At 45.7% G+C, this 18,571-nt stretch overlaps 1 long non-coding RNA gene and 1 pseudogene across 2 annotated transcripts in view; one reads left to right on the plus strand and one right to left on the minus strand.

The window, feature by feature from the left end:
- Positions 1–18,571, minus strand: part of LOC307181473 — a 456,719-nt gene that overhangs the window by 399,687 nt on the left and 38,461 nt on the right. The window lies entirely within an intron of this gene.
- LOC307181476 (protein-L-isoaspartate O-methyltransferase domain-containing protein 2-like) lies at positions 16,938–18,414 on the plus strand (annotated as a pseudogene). The gene has a single exon. The product of its transcript is annotated as a protein-L-isoaspartate O-methyltransferase domain-containing protein 2-like (transcript).

Here is an 18,571-nt window from a genome sequence, read left to right on the forward strand (position 1 = left end):
CCCACTTGGAGAGTCAGCGCCTTTAACCTCCTGTTTGGCCCAGTTTGCAATTTCTGCTGAAGATGAACAGGAATAGCGAGAACCAATGAGAGACTAGCTGGAGGTGTCTGGACGGGCAAATTTAACTCTCATTTCCCACCAGGAAGAGGAATTAACCAAAGGCTCAGCGTGCCGTGCCGGAACCAGATTAGGGCCTGAAGCCATCCTGCGGTGTTGCGGCCAGCTCACAAGAAAGCGAGTTGAAGAAAGGAGCTCAGGGGCACTGTAATTCACAAGCCTGCAGAGTTATAAATGACAGCTATCGTTCAAAAATAGACTGAAGTAAGGCTGCCAAGAGGACTTGAAAGCGGGGCAGAATTGCAGGAAACCGATTTCAGGAGGTAGACTGGAATTGCATTGAAAGCATAGGAAAAGAGGCAGAACGTCCACAATGATGCACTTGGCCAAAAAGGGCGTATGCGTTTTTTCCTGAATATATTCAGGAAAAAACGCATACGCCCTTTTTGGCCAACCAAGCAAGCTTGCAAAGGAAATCTGCACTACAATGAAGTCTCACTTCCCCCCGGTCAAAAGGGCCATCTGAAAAAAGTGTAAAATCCAGAAAGGCAGGACAGGCCATGGAGAACTGGGAGCCTTGTTATGCTGATGGGCGGGATGTAAATTGCCAACAGACACTCGGGAGAAGTGTATGGTGTTTCCTGAAACATCTAAAAAACAAAGCAACAGAGCCTAGGGCACTTCCACTTATGGTCCTATAGCTTAGGGAAATTAAAATCAAAAAGACACAGCCACCCCAAAGTTTGGGACGCCTCTGTTTACAACAACCTCGTTTACCGTACAAGATCAATATCACAGAAAGTGAAAAATGGATAAAGAACTTGTGGTACTTACGTACAATGCAGTATCACTCAGCAATGAAATCTATGTCATCAGGCCCGTAGCAGCATAATGAGTGGATTCAGGTACGATGATTCTAACTGAAATAAGTCACACAGAAAAAGAAACATCATAAGATATCAGTAATACACGGAATGTAAACTTGGCTACACAGGAACTGAATTCCAAAACAGAACAGGGTCTCAAATTTAGAAAACCAACTTATGCTTGCTTAAGGGGAAAGGTGAGTTGTGGTGCTGCATAAAACCAGAGATTGAAATGAGCACAGATAAAGTTTCTTAAGCCAAATATGGAATAGACAAGAGCTACTCCTTGCTCAACGAAATGGACTCAACAGCCCATATTAAACGCCTAAGAATGTACCTGACTAGTAAGTATCTTAAAACATATGGATTGCTATGTCTCCAAAAGAGAATCAAGCGTGTGTACAGGGGCATAAATGCAGCAGTGATAGGATTGGTGAGGTTCGGTGAGCAAATGAAGACCCTTTGAAGACATATTGCATGGTACCCATTCCACGGGTCTCAACTCTCCAGGTTTAAGGTATTCTTCCTTCAGTGAAAACATGCATGTGGAACCCAGAGTATGATCAACCGTGTGAACGGGAGACGTGTTCAAATATGTCTCAGTTTTCCTCCCCTGGTACTCGGGTGCAACATTCCAGACGCTTTACTAACACTCTCCCCACTTGGAGAGTCAGCGCCTTTAACCTCCTGTTTGGCCCAGTTTGCAATTTCTGCGGAAGATGAACAGGAATAGCGAGAACCAATGAGAGACTAGCTGGAGGTGTCTGGACGGGCAAATTTAACTCTCATTTCCCACCAGGAAGAGGAATTAACCAAAGGCTCAGCGTGCCGTGCCGGAACCAGATTAGGGCCTGAAGCCATCCTGCGGTGTTGCGGCCAGTTCACAAGAAAGCGAGTTGAAGAAAGGAGCTCAGGGGCACTGTAATTCACAAGCCTGCAGAGTTATAAATGACAGCTATCGTCCAAATATAGACTGAAGTAAGGCTGCCAAGAGGACTTGAAAGCGGGGCAGAATTGCAGGAAACCGATTTCAGGAGGTAGACTGAAATTGCATTGAAAGCATAAGAAAAGAGGCAGAACGTCCACAATGATGCACTTGGCCAAAAAGGGCGTATGCGTTTTTACCTGAATATATTCAGGAAAAAACGCATATGCCCTTTTTGGCCAACCAAGCAAGCTTGCAAAGGAAATCTGCACTACAATGAAGTCTCACTTCCCCCAGGTCAAAAGGGCCATCTGAAAAAAGTGTAAAATCCAGAAAGGCAGGACAGGCCATGGAGAACTGGGAGCATTGTTATGCTGATGGGCGGGATGTAAATTGCCAACAGACACTCGGGAGAAGTGTATGGTGTTTCCTGAAACATCTAAAAAACAAAGCAACAGAGCCTAGGGCACTGCCACTTGTGGTCCTATAGCTTAGGGAAATCAAAATCAAAAAGACACAGCCACCCCAAAGTTTGGGACGCCTCTGTTTACAAGAACCTCGTTTACAGTACAAGTTCAACATCGCAGAAAGTGAAAAATGGATAAAGAAGTTGTGGTATTTACTTACAAAGCAATATCACTCAGCAATGAAATCTATGTCATCAGGCCCTTAGCATCACAATGAGTGGATTCAGGTATGATGATTCTAACTGAAATAAGTCACACAGAAAAAGAAACATCATAAGATATCAGTAATATACGGAATGTAAACTTGGCTACACAGGAACTGAATTACAGAACAGAACAGGGTCTCAAATTTAGAAAACCAACTTATGCTTGCTTAAGGGTAAAGGTGAGTTGGGGTGCTGCATAAAACCAGAGATTGAAATGAGCACAGATAAAGTTCCTTAAGCCAAATATGGAATAGACAAGAGCTACTCCTTGCTCAACGAAATGGACTCAACACCGCATATTAAACGCCTAAGAATGTACCTGACTAGTAAGTATCTTAAAACCTATGGATTGCTATGTCTCCGAAAGAGAATCAAGCATGTGTACAGGGGCATAAACGCAGCAGTGATAGGATTGGAGAGGTTCGGTGAGCAAATGAAGACCCTTTGAAGTCATATTGCATGGTACCCATTACACGGGTCTCAACTCTCCAGGTTTAAGGTATTCTTCCTTCAGCTAAAACATGCATGTGGAACCCAAGTATGATCAACCATGTGAACGGCAGACGTGTTCAAATATGTCTCAGTTTTCCTCCCCTGGTACTCGGGTGCAACATTCCAGACGCTTTACTAACACTCTCCCCACTTGGAGAGTTAGCGCCTTTAACCTCCTGTTTGGCAAAGTTTGCAATTTCTGCGGAAGATGAACAGGAATAGCGAGAACCAATGAGAGGCTAGCTGGAGGTGTCTGGACGGGCAAATTTAACTCTCATTTCCCACCAGGAAGAGGAATTAACCAAAGGCTCAGCATGCCGGGCTGGAACCAGATTAGGGCCTGAAGCCAGCCTGCGGTGTTGCGGCCAGGTCACAAGAAAGCGAGTTGAAGAAAGGAGCTCAGGGGCACTGTAATTCACAAACCTGCAGAGTTATAAATGACAGCTATCCTCCAAAAATACACTGAAGTAAGGCTGCCAAGAGGACTTGAAAGCGGGGCAGAATTGCAGGAAACCGATTTCAGGAGGTAGACTGGAATTGCATTGAAAGCATAGGAAAAGAGGCAGAACGTCCACAATGATGCACTTGGCCAAAAAGGGCGTATGCGTTTTTTCCTGAATATATTCAGGAAAAAACGCATACGCCCTTTTTGGCCAACCAAGCAAGCTTGCAAAGGAAATCTGCACTACAATGAAGTCTCACTTCCCCCCGGTCAAAAGGGCCATCTGAAAAAAGTGTAAAATCCAGAAAGGCAGGACAGGCCATGGAGAACTGGGAGCCTTGTTATGCTGATGGGCGGGATGTAAATTGCCAACAGACACTCGGGAGAAGTGTATGGTGTTTCCTGAAACATCTAAAAAACAAAGCAACAGAGCCTAGGGCACTTCCACTTATGGTCCTATAGCTTAGGGAAATTAAAATCAAAAAGACACAGCCACCCCAAAGTTTGGGACGCCTCTGTTTACAAGACCTCGTTTACCGTACAAGTTCAATATCACAGAAAGTGAAAAATGGATAAAGAACTTGTGGTACTTACGTACAATGCAGTATCACTCAGCAATGAAATCTATGTCATCAGGCCCGTAGCAGCATAATGAGTGGATTCAGGTACGATGATTCTAACTGAAATAAGTCACACAGAAAAAGAAACATCATAAGATATCAGTAATACACGGAATGTAAACTTGGCTACACAGGAACTGAATTACAGAACAGAACAGTGTCTCAAATTTACAAAAACATCTTATGCTTGCTTAAGGGTAAAGGTGAGTTGGGGTGCTGCATAAAACCAGAGATTGAAATGAGCACAGATAAAGTTCCTTAAGCCAAATATGGAATAGACAAGAGCTACTCCTTGCTCAACGATATGGACTCAACACCGCGTATTAAACGCCTAAGAATGTACCTGACTTGTAAGTATCTTAAAACCTATGGATTGTTATGTCTCCGAAAGAGAATCAAGCATGTGTACAGGGGCATAAACGCAGCAGTGATAGGATTGGAGAGGTTCGGTGAGCAAATGAAGACCCTTTGAAGTCATATTACATGGTACCCATTCCACGGGTTTCAACTACCCAGGTTTAAGGTATTCTTCCTTCAGCTAAAACATGCATGTGGAACCTAGAGTATGATCAACCATGTGATCGGGAGACGTGTTCAAATATGTCTCAGTTTTCCTCCCCTGGTACTCGGGTGCAACATTCCAGACGCTTTACTAACACTCTCCCCACTTGGAGAGTCAGCGCCTTTAACCTCCTGTTTGGCACAGTTTGCAATTTCTGCGGAAGATGAACAGGAATAGCGAGAACCAATGAGAGGCTAGCTGGAGGTGTCTGGACGGGCAAATTTAACTCTCATTTCCCAACAGGAAGAGGAAATAACCAAAGGCTCAGCGTGCCGTACCGGAACCAGATTAGGGCCTGAAGCCATCCTGCGGTGTTGCGGCCAGCTCAAAAGAAATCGAGTTGAAGAAAGGAGCTCAGGGGCACTGTAATTCACAAACCTGCAGAGTTATAAATGACAGCTATCGTCCAAAAATAGACTGAAGTAAGGCTGCCAAGAGGACTTGAAAGCGGGGCAGAATTGCAGGAAACCGATTTCAGGAGGTAGACTGGAATTGCATTGAAAGCATAGGAAAAGAGGCAGAACGTCCACAATGATGCACTTGGCCAAAAAGGGCGTATGCGTTTTTTCCTGAATATATTCAGGAAAAAACGCATACGCCCTTTTTGGCCAACCAAGCAAGCTTGCAAAGGAAATCTGCACTACAATGAAGTCTCACTTCCCCCCGGTCAAAAGGGCCATCTGAAAAAAGTGTAAAATCCAGAAAGGCAGGACAGTCCATGGAGAACTGGGAGCCTTGTTATGCTGATGGGCGGGATGTAAATTGCCAACAACCACTCCGGACAAGTGTATGGTGTTTCCTGAAACATCTAAAAAACAAAGCAACAGAACCTAGGGCACTTCCACTTATGGTCCTATAGCTTAGGGAAATTAAAATCAAAAAGACACAGCCACCCCAATGTTTGGAACGGCTCTGTTTACAAGAAACTCGTTTACAGTACAAGTTCAACATCACAGAAAGTGAAAAATGGATAAAGAAGTTGTGGTATTTACTTACAAAGCAATATCACTCAGCAATGAAATCTGTGTCATCAAGCCCTTAGCAGCACAATGAGTGGATTCAGGTATGATGATTCTAACTGAAATAAGTCACACAGAAAAAGAAACATCATAAGATATCAGTAATACACGGAATGTAAACTTGGCTACACAGGAACTGAATTACAGAACAGAACAGGGTCTCAAATTTAGAAAACCAACTTATGCTTGCTTAAGGGGAAACGTGAGTTGGGGTGCTGCACAAAACCAGAGATTGAAATGAGCACAGATAAAGTTCCTTAAGCCAAATATGGAATAGACAAGAGCTACTCCTTGCTCAACGAAATGGACTCAACACCCCATATTAAACGCCTAAGAATGTACCTGACTAGTAAGTATCTTAAAACCTATAGATTGCTATGTCTCCGAAAGAGAATCAAGCATGTGTACAGGGGCATAAACACAGCAGTGATAGGATTGGAGAGGTTCGGTGAGCAAATGAAGACCCTTTGAAGTCATATTGCATGGTACCCATTCCACGGGTTTCAACTACCCAGGTTTTAGGTATTCTTCCTTCAGCTAAAACATGCATGTGGAACCCAGAGTATGATCAACCATGTGATCGGGAGACGTGTTCAAATATGTCTCACTTTTCCTCCCCTGGTACTCGGGTGCAACATTCCAGACGCTTTACTAACACTCTCCCCACTTGGAGAGTCAGCGCCTTTAACCTCCTGTTTGGCCCAGTTTGCAATTTCTGTGGAAGATGAACAGGAATAGCGAGAACCAATGAGAGGCTAGCTGGAGGTGTCTGGACGGGCAAATTTAACTCTCATTTCCCACCAGGAGGAGGAAATAACCAAAGGCTCAGCGTGCCGTGCCAGAACCAGATTAGGGCCTGAAGCCATCCTGCGGTGTTGCGGCCAGGTCACAAGAAAGCGAGTTGAAGAAAGGAGCTCAGGGGCACTGTAATTCACAAACCTGCAGAGTTATAAATGACAGCTATCGTCCAAAAATAGACTGAAGTAAGGCTGCCAAGAGGACTTGAAAGCGGGGCAGAATTGCAGGAAACCGATTTCAGGAGGTAGACTGAAATTGCATTGAAAGCATAGGAAAAGAGGCAGAACGTCCACAATGATGCACTTGGCCAAAAAGGGCGTATGCGTTTTTTCCTGAATATATTCAGGAAAAAACGCATACGCCCTTTTTGGCCAACCAAGCAAGCTTGCAAAGGAAATCTGCACTACAATGAAGTCTCACTTCCCCCCGGTCAAAAGGGCCATCTGAAAAAAGTGTAAAATCCAGAAAGGCAGGACAGGCCATGGAGAACTGGGAGCCTTGTTATGCTGATGGGCGGGATGTAAATTGCCAACAGACACTGGGGAGAAGTGTATGGTGTTTCCTGAAACATCTAAAAAACAAAGCAACAGAGCCTAGGGCACTTCCACTTATGGTCCTATAGCTTAGGGAAATTAAAATCAAAAAGACACAGCCACCCCAAAATTTGGAACGGCTCTGTTTACAAGAACCTCGTTTACAGTACAAGTTCAACATCGCAGAAAGTGAAAAATGAATAAAGAACTTGTGGTACTTACGTGCAATGCAGTATCACTCAGCAATGAAATCTATGTCATCAGGCCCGTAGCAGCATAATGAGTAGATTCAGGTACGATGATTCTAACTGAAATAAGTCACACAGAAAAAGAAACATCATAAGATATCACTAATACACGGAATGTAAACTTGGCTACACAGGAACTGAATTCCAAAACAGAACAGGTTCTCAAATTTAGAAAACCAACTTATGCTTGCTTAAGGGGAAAGGTGAGTTGGGTTGCTGCATAAAACCAGAGATTGAAATGAGCACAGATAAAGTTCCTTAAGCCAAATATGGAATAGACAAGAGCTACTCCTTGCTCAACGAAATGGACTCAACACCGCATATTAAACGCCTAAGAATGTACCTGACTAGTAAGTATCTTAAAACCTATGGATTGCTATGTCTCCGAAAGAGAATCAAGCATGTGTACAGGGGCATAAACGCAGCAGTGATAGGATTGGAGAGGTTCGGTGAGCAAATGAAGACCTTTTGAAGTCATATTGCATGGTACCCATTCCACGGGTTTCAACTACCCAGGTTTTAGGTATTCTTCCTTCAGCTAAAACATGCATGTGGAACCCAGAGTATGATCAACCATGTGATCGGGAGACGTGTTCAAATATGTCTCAGTTTTCCTCCCCTGGTACTCGGGTGCAACATTCCAGACGCTTTACTAACACTCTCCCCACTTGGAGAGTCAGCGCCTTTAACCTCCTGTTTGGCCCAGTTTGCAATTTCTGCGGAAGATGAACAGGAATAGCGAGAACCAATGAGAGGCTAGCTGGAGGTGTCTGGACGGGCAAATTTAACTCTCATTTCCCAACAGGAAGAGGAAATAACCAAAGGCTCAGCGTGCCGTACCGGAACCAGATTAGGGCCTGAAGCCATCCTGCGGTGTTGCGGCCAGCTCAAAAGAAACCGAGTTGAAGAAAGGAGTGCAAGGGCACTGTAATTCACAAGCCTGCAGAGTTATAAATGACAGCTATCGTCCAAAAATAGACTGAAGTAAGGCTGCCAAGAGGACTTGAAAGCGGGGCAGAATTGCAGGAAACCGATTTCAGGAGGTAGACTGGAATTGCATTGAAAGCATAGGAAAAGAGGCAGAACGTCCACAATGATGCACTTGGCCAAAAAGGGCGTATGCGTTTTTTCCTGAATATATTCAGGAAAAAACGCATACGCCCTTTTTGGCCAACCAAGCAAGCTTGCAAAGGAAATCTGCACTACAATGAAGTCTCACTTCCCCCCGGTCAAAAGGGCCATCTGAAAAAAGTGTAAAATCCAGAAAGGCAAGACAGTCCATGGAGAACTGGGAGCCTTGTTATGCTGATGGGCGGGATGTAAATTGCCAACAGACACTCGGGAGAAGTGTATGGTGTTTCCTGAAACATCTAAAAAACAAAGCAACAGAGCCTAGGGCACTGCCACTTGTGGTCCTATAGCTTAGGGAAATCAAAATCAAAAAGACACAGCCACCCCAAAGTTTGGGACGCCTCTGTTTACAAGAACCTCGTTTACAGTACAAGTTCAACATCGCAGAAAGTGAAAAATGGATAAAGAAGTTGTGGTATTTACTTACAAAGCAATATCACTCAGCAATGAAATCTGTGTCATCAGGCCCTTAGCAGCACAATGAGTGGATTCAGGTACGATGATTCTAACTGAAATAAGTCACACAGAAAAAGAAACATCATAAGATATCACTAATACACGGAATGTAAACTTGGCTACACAGGAACTGAATTCCAAAACAGAACAGGGTCTCAAATTTAGAAAACCAACTTATGCTTGCTTAAGGGGAAAGGTGAGTTGTGGTGCTGCATAAAACCAGAGATTGAAATGAGCACAGATAAAGTTCCTTAAGCCAAATATGGAATAGACAAGAGCTACTCCTTGCTCAACGAAATGGACTCAACACCCCATATTAAACGCCTAAGAATGTACCTGACTAGTAAGTATCTTAAAACCTATGGACTGCTATGTCTCCAAAAGAGAATCAAGCGTGTGTACAGGGGCATAAACGCAGCAGTGATAGGATTGGAGAGGTTCGGTGAGCAAATGAAGACCCTTTGAAGACATATTGCATGGTACCCATTCCACGGGTCTCAACTCTCCAGGTTTAAGGTATTCTTCCTTCAGCTAAAACATGCATGTGGAACCCAGAGTATGATCAACCGTGTGAACGGGAGACGTGTTCAAATATGTCTCAGGTTTCCTCCCCTGGTACTCGGGTGCAACATTCCAGACGCTTTACTAACACTCTCCCCACTTGGAGAGTCAGCGCCTTTAACCTCCTGTTTGGCCCAGTTTGCAATTTCTGCTGAAGATGAACAGGAATAGCGAGAACCAATGAGAGACTAGCTGGAGGTGTCTGGACGGGCAAATTTAACTCTCATTTCCCACCAGGAAGAGGAATTAACCAAAGGCTCAGCGTGCCGTGCCGGAACCAGATTAGGGCCTGAAGCCATCCTGCGGTGTTGCGGCCAGCTCACAAGAAAGCGAGTTGAAGAAAGGAGCTCAGGGGCACTGTAATTCACAAGCCTGCAGAGTTATAAATGACAGCTATCGTTCAAAAATAGACTGAAGTAAGGCTGCCAAGAGGACTTGAAAGCGGGGCAGAATTGCAGGAAACCGATTTCAGGAGGTAGACTGGAATTGCATTGAAAGCATAGGAAAAGAGGCAGAACGTCCACAATGATGCACTTGGCCAAAAAGGGCGTATGCGTTTTTTCCTGAATATATTCAGGAAAAAACGCATACGCCCTTTTTGGCCAACCAAGCAAGCTTGCAAAGGAAATCTGCACTACAATGAAGTCTCACTTCCCCCCGGTCAAAAGGGCCATCTGAAAAAAGTGTAAAATCCAGAAAGGCAGGACAGGCCATGGAGAACTGGGAGCCTTGTTATGCTGATTGGCGGGATGTAAATCGCCAACAGACACTCGGGAGAAGTGTATGGTGTTTCCTGAAACATCTAAAAAACAAAGCAACAGAGCCTAGGGCACTTCCACTTATGGTCCTATAGCTTAGGGAAATTAAAATCAAAAAGACACAGCCACCCCAAAGTTTGGGACGCCTCTGTTTACAACAACCTCGTTTACCGTACAAGATCAATATCACAGAAAGTGAAAAATGGATAAAGAACTTGTGGTACTTACGTACAATGCAGTATCACTCAGCAATGAAATCTATGTCATCAGGCCCGTAGCAGCATAATGAGTGGATTCAGGTACGATGATTCTAACTGAAATAAGTCACACAGAAAAAGAAACATCATAAGATATCAGTAATACACGGAATGTAAACTTGGCTACACAGGAACTGAATTCCAAAACAGAACAGGGTCTCAAATTTAGAAAACCAACTTATGCTTGCTTAAGGGGAAAGGTGAGTTGTGGTGCTGCATAAAACCAGAGATTGAAATGAGCACAGATAAAGTTTCTTAAGCCAAATATGGAATAGACAAGAGCTACTCCTTGCTCAACGAAATGGACTCAACACCCCATATTAAACGCCTAAGAATGTACCTGACTAGTAAGTATCTTAAAACCTATGGATTGCTATGTCTCCAAAAGAGAATCAAGCGTGTGTACAGGGGCATAAATGCAGCAGTGATAGGATTGGAGAGGTTCGGTGAGCAAATGAAGACCCTTTGAAGACATATTGCATGGTACCCATTCCACGGGTCTCAACTCTCCAGGTTTAAGGTATTCTTCCTTCAGCTAAAACATGCATGTGGAACCCAGAGTATGATCAACCGTGTGAACGGGAGACGTGTTCAAATATGTCTCAGTTTTCCTCCCCTGGTACTCGGGTGCAACATTCCAGACGCTTTACTAACACTCTCCCCACTTGGAGAGTCAGCGCCTTTAACCTCCTGTTTGGCCCAGTTTGCAATTTCTGCGGAAGATGAACAGGAATAGCGAGAACCAATGAGAGACTACCTGGAGGTGTCTGGACGGGCAAATTTAACTCTCATTTCCCACCAGGAAGAGGAATTAACCAAAGGCTCAGCGTGCCGTGCCGGAACCAGATTAGGGCCTGAAGCCATCCTGCGGTGTTGCGGCCAGCTCACAAGAAAGCGAGTTGAAGAAAGGAGCTCAGGGGCACTGTAATTCACAAGCCTGCAGAGTTATAAATGACAGCTATCGTTCAAAAATAGACTGAAGTAAGGCTGCCAAGAGGACTTGAAAGCGGGGCAGAATTGCAGGAAACCGATTTCAGGAGGTAGACTGGAATTGCATTGAAAGCATAGGAAGAGAGGCAGAACGTCCACAATGATGCACTTGGCCAAAAAGGGCGTATGCGTTTTTTCCTGAATATATTCAGGAAAAAACGCATACGCCCTTTTTGGCCAACCAAGCAAGCTTGCAAAGGAAATCTGCACTACAATGAAGTCTCACTTCCCCCCGGTCAAAAGGGCCATCTGAAAAAAGTGTAAAATCCAGAAAGGCAGGACAGGCCATGGAGAACTGGGAGCCTTGTTATGCTGATGGGCGGGATGTAAATTGCCAACAGACACTCGGGAGAAGTGTATGGTGTTTCCTGAAACATCTAAAAAACAAAGCAACAGAGCCTAGGGCACTTCCACTTATGGTCCTATAGCTTAGGGAAATTAAAATCAAAAAGACACAGCCACCCCAAAGTTTGGGACGCCTCTGTTTACAACAACCTCGTTTACCGTACAAGATCAATATCACAGAAAGTGAAAAATGGATAAAGAACTTGTGGTACTTACGTACAATGCAGTATCACTCAGCAATGAAATCTATGTCATCAGGCCCGTAGCAGCATAATGAGTGGATTCAGGTACGATGATTCTAACTGAAATAAGTCACACAGAAAAAGAAACATCATAAGATATCAGTAATACACGGAATGTAAACTTGGCTACACAGGAACTGAATTCCAAAACAGAACAGGGTCTCAAATTTAGAAAACCAACTTATGCTTGCTTAAGGGGAAAGGTGAGTTGTGGTGCTGCATAAAACCAGAGATTGAAATGAGCACAGATAAAGTTTCTTAAGCCAAATATGGAATAGACAAGAGCTACTCCTTGCTCAACGAAATGGACTCAACAGCCCATATTAAACGCCTAAGAATGTACCTGACTAGTAAGTATCTTAAAACCTATGGATTGCTATGTCTCCAAAAGAGAATCAAGCGTGTGTACAGGGGCATAAATGCAGCAGTGATAGGATTGGTGAGGTTCGGTGAGCAAATGAAGACCCTTTGAAGACATATTGCATGGTACCCATTCCACGGGTCTCAACTCTCCAGGTTTAAGGTATTCTTCCTTCAGTTAAAACATGCATGTGGAACCCAGAGTATGATCAACCGTGTGAACGGGAGACGTGTTCAAATATGTCTCAGTTTTCCTCCCCTGGTACTCGGGTGCAACATTCCAGACGCTTTACTAACACTCTCCCCACTTGGAGAGTCAGCGCCTTTAACCTCCTGTTTGGCCCAGTTTGCAATTTCTGCGGAAGATGAACAGGAATAGCGAGAACCAATGAGAGACTAGCTGGAGGTGTCTGGACGGGCAAATTTAACTCTCATTTCCCACCAGGAAGAGGAATTAACCAAAGGCTCAGCGTGCCGTGCCGGAACCAGATTAGGGCCTGAAGCCATCCTGCGGTGTTGCGGCCAGTTCACAAGAAAGCGAGTTGAAGAAAGGAGCTCAAGGGCACTGTAATTCACAAGCCTGCAGAGTTATAAATGACAGCTATCGTCCAAAAATAGACTGAAGTAAGGCTGCCAAGAGGACTTGAAAGCGGGGCAGAATTGCAGGAAACCGATTTCAGGAGGTAGACTGGAATTGCATTGAAAGCATAGGAAAAGAGGCAGAACGTCCACAATGATGCACTTGGCCAAAAAGGGCGTATGCGTTTTTTCCTGAATATATTCAGGAAAAAACGCATACGCCCTTTTTGGCCAACCAAGCAAGCTTGCAAAGGAAATCTGCACTACAATGAAGTCTCACTTCCCCCCGGTCAAAAGGGCCATCTGAAAAAAGTGTAAAATCCAGAAAGGCAGGACAGGCCATGGAGAACTGGGAGCCTTGTTATGCTGATGGGCGGGATGTAAATTGCCAACAGACACTCGGGAGAAGTGTATGGTGTTTCCTGAAACATCTAAAAAACAAAGCAACAGAGCCTAGGGCACTTCCACTTATGGTCCTATAGCTTAGGGAAATTAAAATCAAAAAGACACAGCCACCCCAAAGTTTGGGACGCCTCTGTTTACAAGACCTCGTTTACCGTACAAGTTCAATATCACAGAAAGTGAAAAATGGATAAAGAACTTGTGGTACTTACGTACAATGCAGTATCACTCAGCAATGAAATCTATGTCATCAGGCCCGTAGCAGCATAATGAGTGGATTCAGGTACGATGATTCTAACTGAAATAAGTCACACAGAAAAAGAAACATCATAAGATATCAGTAATACACGGAATGTAAACTTGGCTACACAGGAACTGAATTACAGAACAGAACAGTGTCTCAAATTTACAAAAACATCTTATGCTTGCTTAAGGGTAAAGGTGAGTTGGGGTGCTGCATAAAACCAGAGATTGAAATGAGCACAGATAAAGTTCCTTAAGCCAAATATGGAATAGACAAGAGCTACTCCTTGCTCAACGATATGGACTCAACACCGCGTATTAAACGCCTAAGAATGTACCTGACTTGTAAGTATCTTAAAACCTATGGATTGTTATGTCTCCGAAAGAGAATCAAGCATGTGTACAGGGGCATAAACGCAGCAGTGATAGGATTGGAGAGGTTCGGTGAGCAAATGAAGACCCTTTGAAGTCATATTACATGGTACCCATTCCACGGGTTTCAACTACCCAGGTTTAAGGTATTCTTCCTTCAGCTAAAACATGCATGTGGAACCTAGAGTATGATCAACCATGTGATTGGGAGACATGTTCAAATATGTCTCAGTTTTCCTCCCCTGGTACTCGGGTGCAACATTCCAGACGCTTTACTAACACTCTCCCCACTTGGAGAGTCAGTCCCTTTAACCTCCTGTTTGGCCCAGTTTGCAATTTCTGCGGAAGATGAACAGGAATAGCGAGAACCAATGAGAGGCTAGCTGGAGGTGTCTGGACGGGCAAATTTAACTCTCATTTCCCACCAGGAAGAGGAATTAACCAAAGGCTCAGCGTGCCGGGCCGGAACCAGATTAGGGCCTGAAGCCATCCTGCGATGTTGCGGCCAGCTCAAAAGAAAGCGAGTTGAAGAAAGGAGCTCAGGGGCACTGTAATTCACAAACCTGCAGAGTTATAAATGACAGCTATTGTCCAAAAATAGACTGAAGTAAGGCTACCAAGAGGACTTGAAAGCGGGGCAGAATTGCAGGAAACCGATTTCAGGAGGTAGACTGGAGTTGCATTGAAAGCATAGGAAAAGAGGCAGAACGTCCACAATGATGCACTTGGCCAAAAAGGGCGTATGCGTTTTTTCCTGAATATATTCAGGAAAAAACGCATACGCCCTTTTTGGCCAACCAAGCAAGCTTGCAAAGGAAATCTGCACTACAATGAAGTCTCACTTCCCCCCAGTCAAAAGGGCCATCTGAAAAAAGTGTAAAATCCAGAAAGGCAGGACAGGCCATGGAGAACTGGGAGCCTTGTTATGCTGATGGGCGGGATGTAAATTGCCAACAACCACTCGGGAGAAGTGTATGGTGTTTCCTGAAACATCTAAAAAACAAAGCAACAGAACCTAGGGCACTTCCACTTATGGTCCTATAGCTTAGGGAAATTAAAATCAAAAAGACACAGCCACCCCAAAGTTTGGAACGGCTCTGTTTACAAGAACCTCGTTTACAGTACAAGTTCAACATCGCAGAAAGTGAAAAATGGATAAAGAAGTTGTGGTATTCACTTACAAAACAATAACACTCAGCAATGAAATCTATGTCATCAGGCCCTTAGCAACACAATGAGTGGATTCAGGTATGATGATTCTAACTGAAATAAGTCACACAGAAAAAGAAACATCATAAGATATCAGTAATACACGGAATGGAAACTTGGCTACACAGGAACTGAATTACAGAACAGAAAAGGGTCTCACATTTAGAAAAACAACTTATGTTGCTTAAGGGTAAAGGTGAGTTGGGGTGCTGCATAAAACCAGAGATTGAAATGAGCACAGATAAAGTTCCTTAAGCCAAATATGGAATAGACAAGAGCTACTCCTTGCTCAGCGAAATGGACTCAACACCGCATATTAAACGCCTAAGAATGTACCTGACTTGTAAGTATCTTAAAACCTATGGATTGCTATGTCTCTGAAAGAGAATCAAGCATGTGTACAGGGGCATAAACGCAGCAGTGATAGGATTGGAGAGGTTCGGTGAGCAAATGAAGACCCTTTGAAGTCATATTGCATGGTACCCATTCCACGGGTTTCAACTACCCAAGTTTAAGGTATTCTTCCTTCAGCTAAAACATGCGTGTGGAACCCAAGTATGATCAACCATGTGAACGGGAGACGTGTTCAAATATGTCTCAGTTTTCCTCCCCTGGTACTCGGGTGCAACATTCCAGACGCTTTACTAACACTCTCCCGACTTGGAGAGTCAGTCCCTTTAACCTCCTGTTTGGCACAGTTTGCAATTTCTGCGGATGATGAACAGGAATAGCGAGAACCAATGAGAGGCTAGCTGGAGGTGTCTGGACGGGCAAATTTAACTCTCATTTCCCACCAGGAAGAGGAATTAACCAAAGGCTCAGCATGCCGGGCCGGAACCAGATTAGGGCCTGAAGCCATCCTGCGGTGTTGCGGCCAGGTCACAAGAAAGCGAGTTGAAGAAAGGAGCTCAGGGGCACTGTAATTCACAAACCTGCAGAGTTATAAATGACAGCAATCGTCCAAAAATAGACTGAAGTAAGGCTGCCAAGAGGACTTGAAAGCGGGGCAGAATTGCAGGAAACCGATTTCAGGAGGTAGACTGGAATTGCATTGAAAGCATAGGAAAAGAGGCAGAACGTCCACAATGATGCACTTGGCCAAAAAGGGCGTATGCGTTTTTTCCTGAATATATTCAGGAAAAAACGCATACGCCCTTTTTGGCCAACCAAGCAAGCTTGCAAAGGAAATCTGCACTACAATGAAGTCTCACTTCCCCCCGGTCAAAAGGGCCATCTGAAAAAAGTGTAAAATCCAGAAAGGCAGGACAGGCCATGGAGAACTGGGAGCCTTGTTATGCTGAAGGGCGGGATGTAAATTGCCAAAAACCACTTGGGAGAAGTGTATGGTGTTTCCTGAAACATCTAAAAAACAAAGCAACAGAGCCTAGGGCACTTCCACTTATGGTCCTATAGCTTAGGGAATTTAAAATCAAAAAGACACAGCCACCCCAAAGTTTGGAACGGCTCTGTTTACAAGAACCTCGTTTACAGTACAAGTTCAACATCACAGAAAGTGAAAAATGGATAAAAAAGTTGTGGTATTTACTTACAAAGCAATATCACTCAGCAATGAAATCTGTGTCATCAGGCCCTTAGCAGCACAATGAGTGGATTCAGGTATGATGATTCTAACTGAAATAAGTCACACAGAAAAAGAAACATCATAAGATATCAGTAGGGCGGAGGTCGGGGCTGCGTAGTGGGAGGCGGACTGGCGAGGGGCGCCGGAAGAGCTGCAGGTGCGGCCCAGCGTCCGATTCCTCGGGCCCGCCGAGCCAGGAGGTACTGAGCCGCCGCCGCCGCCGCCGCCGCCCTCGGCCCGGCCTGCAGCGGGGTATGGGGGCGGTGCGGCCCCTCGGCCCCCTCCCCCTCTCTCCCTCCTCTCCACCCCTCCCCTTCCCGTGGTCCCGGGCTCCCGGACCCTCCCCCAGGGCCGCATTCTCCTCTCCCCGTCTTCCTGTCCTCTTCCGCTGTCCTCTCGTTCCCCACCCCCAAGCATAAACACCCCTCCGCGTCCCAGGCGTCTCCCGTCGCCCCTCCCCCCTCCCCGGGGGTCCACCCTCCAGCGTTCCGGGGGTTCCCGAGGTCTCTCCAGTGGCAGCTTTCTGTAAGCGTGGTCCCGAAGATGGGAGGCGCGGTGAGTGCTGGTGAAGACAACGACGAGCTGATAGACCATCTGAAGGCGGCGCAGTACATCCGCTCCGAGCTGGTGGAGCAGGCCTTCCGAGCTGTTGACCGCGCCGACTATTACCTCGAGGAGTTTAAGGAGAACGCGTACAAGGACCTGGCGTGGAAGCACGGGAACATCCACCTCTCTGCTCCGTGCATCTATTCGGAGGAGATGGAGGCCCTGGACCTGCAGCCTGGCCTTTCCTTCCTGAACCTGGGCAGTGGCACCGGCTACCTCAGCTCCATGGTGGGGCTCATCCTCGGTCCTTTTGGTGTGAACCACGGGGTGGAACTCCATTCAGATGTGACAGAGTATGCGAAGCAGAAGCTGGACTTTTTCATCAGGACGAGTGACAGCTTCGACAAGTTTGACTTCTGCGAGCCCTCCTTCGTCACCGGCAATTGCCTGGAGATCTCTCCAGGCTGCTCTCAGTATGACCGGGTGTACTGCGGGGCAGGCGTGCAGAAGCAGCACGAGGGGTACATGAAGAGCCTCCTCAAAGTCGGGGGCGTCCTGGTCATGCCGCTGGAAGAGAAGTTGACTAAGATAACTCGGACGGGTCCTTCCGCCTGGGAAACCAAAAAGATTCTGGCTGTGTCTTTTGCTCCACTCGTCCAGCCCTGCCAGTCGGAGTCAGGAGAATCACGACTTGTCCACACCCCTGGCGGTTCGCAGCCTCCAGGACCTGGCGCGCATTGCCATCCGGGGCACCATTAAGAAGGTCATCCACCAGGAAGCTGTGAACAAAAACGGGAACGGACTGAAGAACACTCCCAGGTTTAAACGGAGGAGAGTTCGCCGCCGCCGAATGGAAACGATTGTCTTTTTGGACAAAGAGGTGTTTGCCAGTCGGCTCTCCAACCCCTCTGATGACACCAGCTGCAGAGACCTGGAAGACGAGCGGCAAGAAGAAGAGGTGACAACCCCGCCGGACACCAAGCCCGAGCCCCCGGTGAACTTCCTGCGTGAGAAGGTCCTGAGCCTCCCTCTGCCAGATCCCCTGAAGTACTACCTGCTTTATTACAGAGAAAAGTAAGTCTGTGGTCCAGGGGAGGAGGCCAAGCCTTCCTGGAGGGCTGCCCGCAGCAGGTGCACTGGAGGAGGAAGGGGCTCCCGCTCTGCATCTCGTCTTCTCGTCTGTCCTTGACTGTCCTGTAGAGTTTTCATCCAGTCATCTGATTTCTGTAAACATAGTCTGACAAACATAAGGTGCAAGGGGGAATGTCTCAAAAGGGCGAGAGTCTCCTGGAGGAGGGGTTGA

The sequence above is a fragment of the Stenella coeruleoalba genome, assembly GCF_951394435.1.
Source record: "Stenella coeruleoalba genome assembly, contig: scaffold_28, whole genome shotgun sequence".
In the NCBI taxonomy this organism is placed as follows: Eukaryota; Metazoa; Chordata; class Mammalia; order Artiodactyla; family Delphinidae; genus Stenella; species Stenella coeruleoalba.